Genomic DNA, 14,846 nt, shown 5'->3' with positions numbered 1-14,846 from the left:
CCCCCAAGGCTGCGCCCTCTGGAAATCAGTTTGAAGTAAGTATCTTGGCATTTCCAAGCAGAGTGTCCATCCAGTAGGGCCTCACCCCTTCCCTAGTTCTCTCATTGATCAACTACCCTATGAGCACCCTGACCTGCCCTTGTACCTCTTGTTCTACAAAGACTCACCCTGTTACCCAGCTCCAGGAAAACACATGGGCAAATTGGGGCTTCCTGGGACCCTTCTTCTATTTTCCTCTTGTCTCTCTGGCTACCCCACATCCCACTTAACTCACCATGTTTCTCCCCAGTGTTTGCTATGGTATCATGAGCATAAAATTTGAAGCCAGAAATCCCAGCTCTGTCATTTCCTAACTGACTTTAAGAATGTCTCGGGGCACCTGGGTGGCTCAGTCGGTTGAGCGGCCGACTTTGGCTCAGGTCATGATCTTGCCATCCGTGGGTTCGAGCCCCGCGTCGGGCTCTGTGCTGACGGCTCAGAGCCTGGAGCCTGTTTTGGATTCTGTGTCTCCCTCTCTCTGACCCTCCCCTGTTCATGCTCTGTCTCTCCCTGTCTCAAAAATAAATAAAACGCTAAAAAAAAATGTTTAAAGAATGTCTCATAATCATACTAAGCCTTGGCTTTCTCATCTATAAAGTGGAGACGAATTTAAGCAGGGAAAAAAAAAGTGCTTTAAGGCAGGCCTTTCAAATCTCACCAAAAGTATTGTTAATCCAGGTACTTCAGACAGAATATCATGACCAACTGGGATGAAGGAGAGTGATTTTAGATGAGGAAGCTTTCTCTATGACCCTAAGATCATACTGCCTAAAAGACTACCTGATTCCCCCTTTACATTAGCCCTGAATCATAGCTCTTAAAAGAGGTAGATGCAACAATAACTTGGTGAGGGCAAGAATTTTTGTTTGGTTTACTGAGATCTTCTAAGGACCTGACACATAGTTGGTGCTCAGTAAATATTTGTTGAATGAATGGAGAAGTTGCCATAAATGACCCAACCCAGAGCAATCCCACCCAATTGGGAAGTAATCAGCCTAGTGGTTTAAAAAAGCAACTTAGGGGTCTGATTTAGGGGTCTGATGGGTTTGAGTTCCACTTCTGGCTCTGCAACTATGTGAGCTTGAGTTTAGCAGGAGCTGAACTTTCCTAGGCCTGAGTTTCATCCTCTGGAAATGAAAATAATAGTAGCATCTACTTTCTTAGGGATGTTTGAAGGATTAAATGACATGATACATGGGAAACATTTAACACAGTGCCTGGCATGCAGACTGATTGCCAGGAGAAGAAAATCTAAGAGTATTGGCAGAGGGTGGCCATTGAGTCAGAGGTCTTTTGGTTTGTGGAATTCATTGTGTTCTCTTTATAGGTATAAGTGACAGCAATTCATTCATTCACTCAGCAAATACGTTTCAGGCACTTTCTATGCGTGTGCCGGACATTGATTTGGGCACAGGAGATGCTTCAGTGAACAAAACAAAGAAGCCTACCACCAGAAAGCTTACCTTCTGGCAGGAACAAATATTTAAGCAACAGATGAAGCAAATAAATAAATTATAAGGTAATTATAAGGTATGTTGGAAGGGGACTAATGTCTTGGAAAGTTAAAAGTAGAACAAGGTGAGTGTGATCAGTAGTGTGGAGATGGTGAGAAGAATATAGTATTTAAATACTTATTTAGAAATAGAATGATTTCTTTTTTTTTTTTTTTTGAAAGAGAGAGTGAGGAAGAGGAGAGGAAGAGAAAGAGAGATAGAGAATCTCAGGCAGGCTCCATGCTCAGTGCTCAGCACAGAGCCCGATGCAGGGCTCCATCCCATGACCCCAGGATCATGATCCAAGCCAAAATCAAGAGAAGGATGCTGAACCAAACAAGCCACCCAGGAACCCCTAGAATGATTCTTGAGAAGGTAACATTTGAGCAAAGACTTGAAGGAGGTGAAACAATCGGTCATGTAGGTATCTGGGAGAAGAGCACTAAAGGCAAAGGGAACAGCCACTGCAAAGGCCCTGTGGAGGGATAGGACAGGTGCATTTATGGGTCTGAAAAGAGATCATTGGGGCTGGAGTAGAGTGAGCAGAGGTAGGTGCAAATGATTTAGAGGATGGTAAGTCACTGCAAGGACTTCAATACTTATTTTAAGTAGTACAGGTAAAATAGGACGGGTTTGAAGAGAGGTTTCATTTGACATAGCCTGGGTTTTAAAAGGGCTATTCTGGCTGCTGGGTCAAGAACACGTTGTAGGGAAGCAAGTCCACAAACAGGGACACATTAAAGAAGTTTTTTTAAACCACTAAAAATGTGATGTAGACAGGAGGTGATGGTGACATGGACCAGGGTAGCAGGGACCTGAGAAATGGCAAGAAACAGATTCCAGATATATCTTAAGGTGATTACAACGGGTAGAAGTCAGAGGCTTGCTGCGCTCATCCCCTTTTATTTCCAGCTGCCGTCACGCCCAATCAGTAAAGATAAATAGGATTAGTTTCACAATATTATAGTGGGTGGGCCTTGCCCTTTTCAAAGAAGCATTGCCTCCACTGCTGATTTTTATTCAGAATTAGCAATCTATAAAACTTGGCCTGTCTGCTAACATCACAAAAAGATAGCCATTATGTGCTGCCTCGTGAAGGTACGTACTACCCTTGAAGAGTGTGTGCTCTTGTGAACTTGGTTCAAGTCAAGTCTCCAGTTCTAACCACTAGTTTCTAGGCAATATAGAGGATACAAAAACACATTAAATGATACGCCTTGCGAACAGCAAAATACAAATGCATAAAACTCTGTAAGACAAATGATCTATTTCTTTAACAGATAAATTGCAAGGGGAACAGAGAGGAAAAAGGACTGCCTCCTTTAGACTGAAAACATCTTAAGAGCTTTATCTTCCAGGGTGCTCGGGCAGCTCAGTTGGTTAAGCATCCAACTCTTGATTTCAGCTCAGATCATGATCTCTCAGTTTGTGAGTTCAAGCCCTGCCTCTGCTTTGGGTTCTCTCTCTGCCCCTCCCCTACTCAGGCTCTCTTTCTCTCTCCAAATAAATAAATAAACTAAAAAAAAAAAAAAAGGCTTTATCTACCAAATGTGTTGACCTTATCTGGATCCTGTTTTTTTAATAAATCCATATTTTAAAAAATTTGAGATATTTGGGGAAATTTTACCACCAATTCAATATTTGATAATATTAACGGCTTACTGTTAATACTTTAAGGTGTGAAACTGGATCATGGTTTATGTTTTTAAAAGAAAAAGAGTATCTTTGTCTTTTAGAGTAGGAGTTGACAAACATTTTCCATAAAGGGTCAGATAGTACATATTTTAAGCTTGTGGATCATACAGTCTGTCAACAACTACCATTACAGCACAAAAGCAACCATCCACAATAAGTAAGTAGGCAATCACTGTTGTTCAGGAAGAAAATCTTTTCTTCTACCCTCTTAGATTCACTTGTTGGGGGCCTGTGAAGTTAACTGATTGAAAAGCGGATTAGGAAAGACAGATTTTTACTCATGTACATACATAAGACTTTACATACATAAGAGGTGTGAGAATTTGGGACTCATGTATCACCTTAATAAGGGAAAAGGAGCGGGGAAAGGACACTTATGGGAGACGAAATGACATTTAGGAAAGATAAATGGGCCCTTAGGAAAATAGGTAACAGACATGATAGCTTTGTGACAATGTCTGTTTAGATGTGGTTCCAACTTTTTTGTGATAAGAGCCAATCTTTCATAGTCCTGAAATTCCTGGGGAGGGGATATATGACAACGCTTCTTTTGAGAGACTCTGCTCTTAGGCAGATAAGGGAGTTGACAGAAGAAAAGCCTATTCTTAAATTACTTCAACTCAAAATAATTTTTATGCCACATGGCATATTCTGGGCCCCTTCACTGTGTCCCAATTACACTTTATTTGTAAAACAGGGGTGCCTGGGTGGCTTGGGGGTCGGTTAAGCATCCGACTTGGGCTCGGGTCATGATCTCACTGTTGGTGGGTTTGAGACCCACAGCCGGCTCTGTGCTGACAGCTCAGAACCTGGAGCCTGCTTCAGATTCTGGGTCTCCCTCTCTCTCTGCCCATTCCCCGCTCACACTCTGTCTCTCTCCCTCTCAAAAATAAATAATAAACATTAAAAAAACTATTACAAAAATAAACTTTATTTGTAAAACAGACAGGGGCTATCATTCGCTACCACTATGTTAGACACACATATCGGAATATTAATAAATGAAATAATATGATGTATGAAATCTGTTTCAAAATAATCAAGTAGGAGGAGGGGAAGTGAATGGGCATTTAGGTAAAACAAGACTGCCCATCAATGGATAACTACTGATGAATACATGGGGGGTTATTATACTTCTCTACATATTTTTAAATGTTTGCTATTTCCCATGATAAAATTAAAAAAAAAAAGCAAAACAAAAGCAAGCAAAATAAAACACAACACTACTTAAGATTTTGAATTAATCGCTATTATTGGACACATTATATTCCAAGAACAGTGCTAACCACTTTATATGTACTAACTCAGTTAATTCTCACAACAACCTTAAGAAGTAGGCACCACTATTATCCCCATTTTACAGATGAGGAGCAGGTGATACAAAAAGGTGAACTAAATCGTCAAAGTCACAGAGCTCATAAAAGGTCAGAACCAGCATCTGACCCAGGAAGGCTGACTCCACAGCCCATCCTCCCCTCTGTTCTCTGTTAACAATGACTCTTTTCTAGTTAATATGCTGCTCCAGTAATGTCTAGTCTGGGAGGATTACCTCCTGGATCTTTGCATTCTACATTATTATTCATTCATCTTTCTGAACTGCAATATGATAACTAAGCTTACTTATTAAAATAATTTAAATCCTTCTGTATCTGAAGGCATTTTTAATCAACCCTTTCCCCCTTGCTTTCATCCAAAACACAACAATGAAAAAAACCTTCTTGAGGAGAAAAAAGACCCAATGGCTTGTATAAAACATGAGCATTTGAGACCTGTTAATCTCAAGTATACAATTTTAACCAGGCAGGCATAGATTCAGGTCAGGAGCCAGTACTTTCAACCATCACTGTGTACAAAGGATTTCACATCAGCAGTATTAGCATAATCTTTAAATAGACATCAAAAAACAAAACCCAGGCTACAAGGAACCTTGAGAGGTCATCTAATCCCCCTTGCTGCTAGGAAGGGGTGGGCCCGAGCCAGTGAAGGGAGGCCACCTTTCATCTCTTCACAAGGAATTTCATAAGCTTCTTTGTTAAGGTTTCTATGCTTCAAACCGCTTATTTTAGGGAAAATTCCTCAAGTCTGGATGTGGTGTTTTTTACCTTGACAAAGCTTTTCTCCATTTAATGACAGGTCTCAAGGATGACACTATAATAACAGTCATAATAAATAAATATAGATCTAAAATATAAGAATAATCATAAAATCCAAAAGCAACCAAATTTCTGGATGTAGCAACAAAGCGCATGGAGAATTCCTTAATAAGGAATACTTGTCTCTTAATTAACAGCCCTTTTTATACAGAGGATTACACTTAGTATATTCACCAACCTAACTGAGGCTCAAAATCACTGCTGCACAGGTAGTATTACTGATTCCACTCACAGATGAGAAAACTGAGGCCACGGGACAGTGGTTTAAATCTAGTTCTACTGAGTCCAAATCTCTTATTCTGCCCACAACACCACTCTGGAAAGCAAGATCTTCAGGTGGGTTGTTCACCACTGGGCCATCGTTAACGGAGCTTGGCTAGGGTAGAATTAAGCAGTGAAAGGAAAATTCTCATGTGCTGTTGCTGAAGTTAGGCCAGACCAAAATGGCAACACATATTTCAGTTACTTTGAGGTTATAAAATATTATTAGCCAGTGGTGAGGAGTGTGGAGAATGGGCTGACTTACATTCTTCCACACCGCTTTAATTTTTAAAAATAAGCATATATCACACGCCATCTGTGGCATATGAAAAATATGCCATCAGTGGTTTTGTCTATAAGTTCATAGGTCCTTCCTTTAAGACACTATGATGAATTTAAAAATTCTAAATAAAGACATACAAATATTATACCTAGAAAGAGAATATTCACACCTAGAGAAGGATCGTTTTGATTTTCAAGTTGGGGGTTGGTTATCAGACTTTAAACATTTTAATGTAATCTACCAACACCTGCAAAAACCAAACAGGTCCTATCTTTATTCTTTTCCAAATAAACAAAAGGAGCCACTCTTTAAACTTTGAATTGGCCCTTGTCCCAACTCAAAACCAGGTCCAAAAGAGTTATCTCCACCCCTTTCTATAGGATTTCCCTTAGTAGGGAGCTTCAACCCTTGCTTTTTGAGTAAGTGGTGTATTCTTGAGATTAAGAAGCTGCTCTTTGGGGTCAGAAAATATTCCTGAGTCCCTCCTTTGCCACCCTTTGTGTGACTTTGCACCAGCTTTTTAACTTCACTGAATTTCAAATTCCTTATCCATAAAATGAGGACAACAATATTACCAAAATTACATCATTCTTACGAGGAGTACATAAGAAGACATTTAAAAAGTCACCTGAAACAACACCTGGCATATAAGCATCAGCAGGTGTACTGAAATCCAGTTTTCTATGGTCACACTGCAAAATGTCTGGATACTTCACTGATGCAGAAAGAATAGCTGGCTAAACATTTCAGAGAATGTGCTTCCTTGAAGAGTTAGAGCAGGAGCTGTAAAAATACTTCCCATTGGCCGAATCTGCCCCCTCTCTCTGTCAAATCCTGCCACACCCACTCTTTTATGCATTGTCTATGACTGCCTTTGAACTATAAGGGGAAAGCTGAGAAGTTGTAACTGAGACCATATAACCCACAAAACCAAAAAGGGCTGATTTGCCATCCAGCCCTTTACAGAAAAAATTGGCTGAACCCTGAGTTAAAGGCATTTTTGTTCAAGACAACACATTTATTTGGTCTCTTACAGTTCAAGATAGCATTTCTTGTAAGCAATCCTAAAGAAACTACCAAGATAACCATGACCCTTTCTATTTGATCCCAAACATCAAAGCTGAGTCTCAAGTAACTAACCAGAGAAAAAACCTGACAGTTTTAATTAATTATAGTTATGAGGTCCATCCCCGTACTTACCCTTAATGGGCATCTCTTACTTTAATAACAACTCTTTTGGTTTTCTAAGACTAAGCCTGCATGGCTCTTCCTTACTACCTTCCTAAAACAGAGAAATGTTTAGTCACTGCTGGCACTAAAATGTTTCTGTTTGTGTTGGTGGGCGTGTTTGTGTGTGCACATGTATGTGTGACACCTGTGTGTCCCATACACTTTGCTGTATTCTGGGAATACAAATTTTTTTTTTTTTTTTTTTTGGCAGGGGTGGGAGAGATCAAATTTTTGTTCCAAATATTGGTGAGATTTCTTTTTCCAGGAAGCTTATATCCTAACAGATTTGTTAAAAGGCCAGAAAATATATCATTAAAAGGAGATCTTTTCTGATGGCGACAAGAGATTTGAAACAACACCACCACCACAACCAGGCTCTGGGATGGAGGCGGATTAGTAAGGAAGAGAGGGGGTACTTTCGACTGGGTGGCTAGGGAAGACCTCTCCCAAGAAGAGGTATTTGCACTGAAACCTGAATAACAAGAGGAAGGCAATTTGCACAAAATAAAAAATAATATTCCAGGACAAGGGAAGAGTAAGCATAAAGGCGGAAGTGAGCTTTGTGCATTTGAGGAAGAAAAAGAACACCAATGTGGCTTGAATGCGAGTAGTATGAGATGAGATTGGAGACGGAGGTCAGGGCCAGACCATGTAGGGACTCACACGCCTCAGTAAGGTGTTTGAACGGCATCCTACATCCAATGGGAAGCCACGGGAAGCTTCTCAGCAGAGAATGACATGATCTGATCTATATCATATAAAGATCAATTTGGCAGCTTTGACAAGAGTGAATGGTGTTTGGAAAGCATTGGAGAGCAGAAGCAGGAAGACCAAAAAGTTGGCTCTTGTACTAACTAGTTCGGGGGAGAGGTGACGGTAGTGAAAAGCAGTGACTACTCGGGGTATATGTGGGGGATATAAACAGCTGGAATTGCTGAAGGACTGATATGGGAAAGCAAAAGGGGTAGAATCAAGGATGACACTTATTAGTCTCATGGTCTGAGCAGCCAGGTGATTGGTAGAGCAATTTTCTGAGATTCACTCATTCGTTCACTCGGTGTTTACTGAGGACCTACTGAGTTAATATTAACCCTTTCTATTTGATCCCAAACATCAAAGCTGAGTCTCAAGTAACTAACCAGAGAAAAAACCTGACAGTTTTAATTAATTATAGTTATGAGGTCCATCCCCGTACTTACCCTTAATGGGCATCTCTTACTTTAATAACAACTCTTTTGGTTTTCTAAGACTACTGAGTGCCAGGTACTCTTCTAGGCACCAGGAACTCTAGCGATAAAATAAGCAGCAAAAATTCCTACTCTAGTGAAATTTGTATTCTGGGGGGGAAGAGAGAATACAGAAGATTAAGGCAGAAGCAAAGAATCTGGAGGGAACCATTTACCAGATCCTGTGGATTCTGTCTCCTAAGTATCTCTTGTTCAAGTTGAAATGGATGATGGCTGCATTAAAGTCACAATTACCTTGTAAAATTAATTAAATGAAAAGGATATTAGACTGAGGTGACTCCAATATCATGGCAGCTGATGTAAACAAACCAAAATCTAAGGCTGACCATGCCTCAAGGTTATTAAATAGAAACCTAAGGACAACCAAACACAGACAGCCAACTAGGATTTAAACTACAGCCAATCAATAATTTCCTTACTCTGCTTCTGCCTTTTCTCTACAAAGTCTCTCCCTGAGCTCTTGGTGGAACGCTCCTAACCATTTCTGGTTTAGTACTGGCCAATCCGAATCAGTAAATTTTCAGACAAACTGGAAATTTTTAGTATATCTCATTTCATCTTCTAATGAGGAGTAGACTTGAGAGATATTGGTGAGGGGAAGTCTTTCTAATAGGCAGAGCTGCAAACAATGCAACTGGCCATCCACTTTTTGCACAAAAGAGGCCCAAGAAGTGAGAACATACAAAGATTCTTAGAGAGTAGACAAAGGTCTGGACTTTAGTCAGGAGTCTGGAAAGAGTAAGATAGAAAGATAAGAGATAAGAATATGGGGGGGGGGGGGCGCATGGGTGGCTCAGTCGGTTGGGCGACCGACTTCGGCTCAGGTCATGATCTCGCGGTCCGTGAGTTTGAGCCCCGAGTCGGGATCTGTGCTGACAGCTCAGAGCCTGGAGCCTGCTTCAGATTCTGTGTCCCCCTCTCTCCTGCCTCTCCCCTGCTCGCTCGCTCTCTCTCTCTCTCTCTCTCTCTCTCTCTGTCAAAAATAAATAAATATTTTAAAAAATTTTTAAAAAAAGACTATCTGGGGCAGAGTCAGGCAGGTGGACATACGGACACTTAGTTGAAGACTAAAGACTTTTGTATCACATATTTAAACCCACCAGAAAGCATCCACCACTGTAGAGGAACTGAACAACCAAGTAGACAACAGGACTCTGCCAGCTGAGATCAGTCTTGTCATTGGCCACCTCAGAACTTGCATGGAAGACCCATGAATGAAGCAGTCACAGTGGCAGAAATGGAGGCTACATATGGGCCCAACAATATGGACTCCCACTTACCAAGATGGATCTAGCTACTGCTGCCTACATTTACTAAGTGTAGCTACAAGCATCGCCCCCTTATCCAAGGGGATACATTCCAAGACCCCAGAGGATGGCTGAAACCAAGGATAGTACCAATTCTATATATACGCTTTCTTTTTTTTAAGTTTATTTACTGAGAGAGAGAGAGAGAGAGAGAGAGAGAGAGAAAACATGCGTGCAAGCAGGAGAGAAAGGGAGAGAGAATCCCAAACAGGCTCCACGCTGTGGGCGCAGAACCCGATGAAGGGCTCGACCCCACCACCCTGGGATCATGACCTAAGCCAAAATCAAGAGCGGGAAGTTTAACCTGCTGGGCCACCCATGAGCCCCCTAACTCTGTATATACTACGTATTTTCCTATACATACAAACCGACAATAGAGCTTAATTTATAAATTAGGCGCAGTGAGAGATTAAGAATAATAATAAGGAACAATACGACAATATACTGTAATAAAAGGTATGTGAACGTGCTCTCTGAAAACACCTCACGGCGCTGTACTCACTCACCCTTCCTGCGATGACGGGACACGCAAAATGCCTACGTGATGACGTAAGGCGAACGTGGTAGGCGGGCCTTGTGACGTAACACTGGGCTCCTACCGACCCTTGGAGGATTCTTCGCAAGGCTCACCAGCTTCCAGGGGTGGCTGCAGGCGGGTGATTGAAACCGTGGGGAATGCCACACTGCGGGTGAGGGGGAACTACCACACTGCTGCCGCTGAATGTCCAACGCAGCTCAGAAGTATCTGTGTTTCATCCTCATAGGTATAGATACCTATTTCAGGTGTGGGCGTGCCTTTCCTGCCCAGAGAGCGTCAGCCAGCACCACTATCTGCAGGCTTATGGAACACCCCATCCGCACGCCTGGCACCCCATACAACACCGCGTCTGAGGGCTGCTTCACCAACTTGTTGCTTCCCTGCGATACCTGGACGTGGCCCCTTACCCGGAGAGCAAGGAAAGACTCAGGAAATAGGCTGGCCACTCCAGATTGGTAGGTGTGGCTGCTTTAACAAACAAGGGGATTTTACGAGGCTTGTTTCCACTGGATCTCTGCACCAGTGGATCTTTACATCCGCTGCCAGAATCTTTAAAGTATATTCAGAGGCCTTAATGAGGTTCAGCCGTGTAACTGCCCAGCTAGTCTCAACAACACATTGCTCCCACGGGGGCTGTGTCCTTGAAACTGGTTCCTCTTGCAGAAACACAGGGCTAAATGTACATTCCAAGGACAGAGGAGGGAGTCAGGAGCTTCTAAATTGCCCGGGATCTAGCCCGAGGGTCAACTGGCGTTTGTGTCCTCTGGATGACCTACCCCTCCTGACCTGCCTTTACCATCTTAGGTGCCCCCACCCCCACTCTGGCTCTTCTGCAAATTACCCTCAGCAGTGAGCCAGGAGTTTCACTGAGATGGAGGTGACTCCTTTAACAGCTACCTGGCAAAATTGGTGGCAGGTACAGCAACAACACAGGCACATGCAAGAGAAAACACAAATTAAGATAATGATTCCTAACATAAGGAATGACTTTTTCCACCAAGAATGCCATGATACAAACCAGTTTATTAACCAACCTAGGAACGGTGTCAGATTTTTTCAGAACATTCACTGGTATCTTCATGTGACTCTACTTAACGTATTAGCAGAGTCATCACCTATGAACACGGCATTCTGTTAGGTTAACAGCATAGGTGCCTCTTTGGGAGGCGGTAATAACGTTCAAAGCCATACTTTTTCTCATTAGAGACAATTCAGTGTTCAATAAGGACAGGCTTCGTTGGCATCATTTAAGACTTAGATGAATTCAGTAAGGCCTTGTATGTGAGCTATAACATCCTCCAGGCCAATGGCGGAAACAAAGACAATGGCCAAATGATTGTACCAGTGGAAAACAGAATGTGTCCATCTGGCCTAGAGGAGAGTGAGGTTGACAGCTTTAGGAATTTGACCTGGTTGTAATACCAAGCATGCCGCCTGGGGGAGGCAGCACTGTCAGACATGAGGAGATGGACTGGGGGTGGGCCATGCCAGACCAGAACCTCTACCTTCTCCGCTTTTAAAATGGTTCATGCTTCTTTCCAGGTATAGTACATTCCAAAGGCCCAGCCTGCAGCAGGACAAGTGGATCCCAGTGGAGATTATATAGTTCCTTCTCACCCAAGGGGGACACAGTAATTATTCATCCATTCCGGTGGGAAATTCCATAGTAATTATTCATTCATTCCAGTGGGAAACTCGGTAGGTAACACCTTTCCCAGGCATCATGGGGCTTGGTGTTCTCAGCAGCATAGCAGATAAATCCACAGTGACAGCTGGGGAGGGAGGGGGCTAGTTTCCCACAATTCCCATACCTTTATGGTGTTGGGTGTCTCCGCAGGGTCCCCAGTCTGGCATACGGAGCAACAGGGGCTACTGGTTGGTCATTCAAATGTATTAAAACGTGGGGTAGTACCTTAGTCTACCCAGGCAAGCTAGTTTTACCCTTTAGTAATTTTATCTATTGCTTGCAGGTCATAGGAAAGGTGGAACCTCCATTCAATGTCATGCTCTTTTGCCCAGGTTTGTACATCATGGCATTTGACATGTGACCCCTGATCACTGTTTATTTGATGAAGGTATCTACCTGGTACTCAGTTTCTCTAATCCCCTAATGGTGGGAGTGTGGTTTGTGCAGTGACAGAGGAAAGCTTGGTTAGTCCAGACACCGTGTCTACACAAACTGAGACATATTTAGGATTCTCACTTGGAGGGAGGGGGCCAACATAATCAACTTGCCAATCCCTCATTGGTTGGGAACTCCAGTGAATGGCCCCAGGGTCCTTTGGCAGTTGCCTTGGGCATTGTTTAGCACATATAAGACATGTTACTGCGTTAATCACTGTATTTCAAGGGCAATTTGGCATCGTTGGCAATATGCCATCCCACCTGGATAGGCAGTAAGTGGCATCTACTGAAGGGTCAGTACTAGGGCTTGTACAGAGTGATGGCCTCAACCTCCACATTGCCAGGAGGTGTCAGTGCCTTATGAGCTGGGATGCGGAAGACAGTGAGGAATGTCTCAGGCTGAACCCAAATGTCTTTCCGTATATCCCCACCTCACAGGGGCTTATGCATGATCATCTACCTCTCAGCCTCCCACAAATTCAACCCATGACGTTAATCCCCCTCTAGAATTGTCCAGCTATCAGTACAAAGGGTTAATGGCCAGGGCTCTGAGTGATCACCAGACAAATTGCTCTGAGCTTACTGGTTTGCTGTAGTTCTTGCCTGTTATGAAGAGAACAGATTCTTATTGAACTTATGCAAGTAACTATGTGGACATGAAAATAAGAATATTCACTAAGATTTCCAAATTCTGGAGGGACCAGGTAGGGAGGAAAAGATAAATGTATCGTCTTTGTTCATAAAGGTATATGTTGGCAAATTGCTGATAGCTCAAGAAAAAAGAAACAGAAAAGGTTTCCTGAAATCTGGAAAATCAAAACATAAAAAAAAAAAAACCTATAATGTTTCCAATAAAAAGTCATAAAAATTACAGTCATCCTCATCAGTTTTTCCATTAGAGTTCTGTAAATTCTTACTCAGTTCAGTAGTATGACTTTAGTTATCAGAAACCTGTAGTTGTCCGTCTTTTCCATGAATCTCCTTGTCTGCATGAACACCTTCGCAAAGGCATCAGAGTAAAAACAATAACATTCTGTAAAGGAGAAAAGACTTAAAAAGATTACAATGTAATCAACATGGAAATTTGGTTACTTCTGTGACACACCTGTCCTCGTGATGACCTCCTCCAATACTAAGCAGAGGGCGTTCCTGCACAGCACAGGAGATTGACCATGGGAGTCAGCCGGTGACATGGGCATGGGCTCCCTGAGTTATATTACATGTTATACCATCCTGAAGCAGCCAGCCTCAGAGAATGCTGGAACAGCCCCCTCTAAAGGCACACCTGAATCAGCAACTCAGAGGCAATATCGTGAATGCGGTGCCATCCCCAGGATGCAGTATATTCCTACATGAAAGACTTCTATACTTCTATGTGGGGCTCAGTCCCCAGCAAAGAGAACACAACCTTTGTATGTGGAGAGGGAACGGGAGCAGCCCCGCTTACCATCGCTCCCAGTGACCCAGGCACAATGGGGAATTTTGTGCCTCCCATCCTTGCAACTCTGAGCTCCTCAGTGCTAAAAATTCTGGTCTCTACAGGGTAATACAGACTCTTACCAGGAGACACAGAAAGTGTCTCATTGAACAACAAAGTGTACTTACCACTAGGACACTTTGGACTCACTGTGCCCAGGGCCTGGAAAGTCAACACGCTGGCTGTGGTATTTGATCCTAATCAGCTGAAGAAGGTGGTGCTGCTTTACGATGAAGACAGGGAGAGTATGTGTCGAATCTAGGAGGTGTACTTGGGCACCTTCCCGTGTTTCCTTGCCTCCTGATTCCAGTGTTCTAGACACAAACAGCAAATGCTGTCTGAAAAAAAGGTGTGGTATGATTGCCAAGGCCCCAGGCTGTCAGGAGTGAAAGTTTGAGTCACAGCACCAGGGGAGCCAGCAAGGCTTGCCAAGATAACAGCTGAGTGTGTATGTGGGGTGGGGGTGGGGGGGTGGGGATTTGGAATGAATAATGGATTAGAGAGAGGATGAGGACCTGAAACCTACCACAGCACTAGGAGCTACTGTTTGTCCCACTAACCTTCCTCTTCAAAGGTTTCCCTCAGAAAGAGAGGCCACAGGAACCATGGAGGAGCCTCCCCCTGAACTTGAAGAAGTTGATCTCTTTGGCGTAAGAAGTAGAGTTTGCTGACCATTAAAAATACAGCTCAAGGGCCTCTGGTTGGCTCAGCTGGTGAGGTGTCGGACTCTTGATTTGGGCTCAGGTCATGATCTTGCAGTTCATGGGATCGAGCCCCTCGTCAGGCTCTGCTGACAGCACAGAACGTGCTTAAGATTCTCTCTCTCCCTCTTTCTCTGCCCCTCCCCTGCTCATGCACACACTCTCTCTCAAAAATAAACTAATAAACATTTTTTAAAGGATACAGCTCAGATCTCCTGCTGTGCCCAGGCAGCTCCCAGCCACTCACCAAGCATGGTATAGGTACTAATGAAGGCCTGTTCTGAGAATTGTGGAACTC

The sequence above is a fragment of the Acinonyx jubatus genome, chromosome C2, assembly GCF_027475565.1.
Source record: "Acinonyx jubatus isolate Ajub_Pintada_27869175 chromosome C2, VMU_Ajub_asm_v1.0, whole genome shotgun sequence".
Classification (NCBI taxonomy): Eukaryota; Metazoa; Chordata; class Mammalia; order Carnivora; family Felidae; genus Acinonyx; species Acinonyx jubatus.
The sequence above is the reverse complement of the archived record's forward strand: the minus strand, read 5'-3'. Positions refer to the sequence as shown.